We start from the raw sequence: 2,022 nt of genomic DNA, 5'->3' as shown, positions 1-2,022 counted from the left end.
TGTGTGAGTGTGTGTAATGTTTGGGGGTGGGTGTGTGAGTGTGTGTAATGTTTGGGGTGGGTGTGTGAGTCTCTGTAATGTTTGGGGGTGGGTGTGTGAGTGTGTGTAATGTTTGGGGTGGGTGTGTGAGTGTGTGTAATGTTTGGGGTGGGTGTGTGAGTGCTGCTGTAATGTTTGGGGGGGGTGTGTTAGTTGTGTAATGTTTGGGGGTGGGTGTGTGAGTGTCTGTAATGTTTGGGGGTGGTGTGTGAGTCTCTGTAATGTTTGGGGGTGGGTGTGTGAGTGTGTGTAATGTTTGGGGGTGGGTGTGTGAGTGCTGTGTAATGTTTGGGGGTGGGTGTGTGAGTCTCTGTAAAGTTTGGGGGTGGGTGTGTGAGTGTGTGTAATGTTTGGGTGGTGGGTGTGTGAGTGTGTGTAATGTTGGGGGTGGGTGTGTGAGTCTCTGTAATGTTTGGGGGGTGGGTGTGTGAGGTGTGTGTAATGTTTGGGGGTGGGTGTGTGAGTGTGTGTAATGTTTGGGGGTGGGTGTGTGAGTGTGTGTAATGTTTGGGGGTGGTGTGTGAGTGCTGCTGTAATGTTTGGGGGTGGGTGTGTGAGTGCTCGTGTAATGTTTGGGGTGGGTGTGTGAGTGTGTGTAATGTTTGGGGGTGGGTGTGTGAGTGTGTGTAATGTTTGGGGGTGGGTGTGTGAGTGTGTGTAATGTTTTGGGGGTGGGTGTGTGAGTCTCTGTAATGTTTGGGGGTGGGTGTGTGAGTTCTGTAATGTTTGGGGGTGGGTGTGTGAGTGTGTGTAATGTTTGGGGGTGGGTGTGTGAGTGTGTGTAATGTTGGGGTGGGTGTGTGAGTGTGTGTAATGTTTGGGGGTGGGTGTGTGATGCTCGTGTGTAATGTTTGGGGGTGGGTGTGTGAGTGTGTGTAATGTTTGGGGGTGGGTGTGTGAGTCTCTGTAATGTTTGGGGGTGGGTGTGTGGAGTGTGTGTAATGTTTGGGGGTGGGTGTGTGAGTGTCGTGTAATGTTATGGGGGTGGGTGTGTGAGTCTCTGTGAAAGTTTGGGGGTGGGTGTGCTGAGTGCTGCTGTAATGTTTGGGGTGGGTGTGTGAGTGTGTGTAATGTTTGGGGGTGGGTGTGTGAGTGTGTGTAATGTTTGGGGGTGGGTGTGGGAGTCTCTGTAATGTTTGGGGGTGGGTGTGTGAGTCTCTGTAATGTTTGGGGGTGGGTGTGTGAGTGTGTGTAATGTTTGGGGGTGGGTGTGTGAGTCTCTGTAATGTTGGGGGTGGTGTTGTGATGTGTGTGTAATGTTTGGGGGTGGGTGTGTGAGTCTCTGTAATGTTTGGGGGTGCGGTGTGTGAGTGTGTGTAATGTTTGGGGGTGGGTGTGTGAGTGTGTGTAATGTTTGGGGTGGGTGTGTGAGTGAGCTGTAATGTTTGGGGTGGGGTGTGTGAGTGTGTGTAATGTTTGGGGGTGGGTGTGTGAGTGTGTGTAATGTTTGGGGTGGGTGTGTGGAGTGTGTGTAATGTTTGGGGGTGGGTGTGTGAGTGTGTGTAATGTTTGGGGGTGGGTGTGTGAGTGGGTGTAATGTTTGGGGGGTGGGTGTGTGAGTGCCTGCTGTAATGTTTGGGGGTGGGTGTGTGAGTCTCTGTAATGTTTGGGGGTGGGTGTGTGAGTGTGTGTAATGTTTGGGGGTGGGTGTGTGAGTCGTGTGTAATGTTTGGGGGTGGGTGTGTGAGGCTCTGTAATGTTTGGGGGTGGGTGTGTGAGTCTCTGTAATGTTTGGGGTGGGTGTGTGAGTGCTGCTGTAATGTTTGGGGGGTGGGTGTGTGAGTCTCTGTAATGTTTGGGGGTGGGTGTGTGAGTGTGTGTAATGTTTGGGGGTGGGTGTGTGAGTCTCTGTAATGTTTGGGGGTGGGTGTGTGAGTGTGTGTAATGTTTGGGGGTGGCGTGTGTGAGTGTGTCGTAATGTTTGGGGGTGGGTGTGTGAGTCTCTGTAATGTTTGGGGGTGGGTGTGTGAGTGCTGTGTAATG

This window comes from Heterodontus francisci, chromosome 20 (genome assembly GCF_036365525.1).
Source record: "Heterodontus francisci isolate sHetFra1 chromosome 20, sHetFra1.hap1, whole genome shotgun sequence".
Lineage (NCBI taxonomy): Eukaryota > Metazoa > Chordata > Chondrichthyes > Heterodontiformes > Heterodontidae > Heterodontus > Heterodontus francisci.
The sequence above is the reverse complement of the archived record's forward strand: the minus strand, read 5'-3'. Positions refer to the sequence as shown.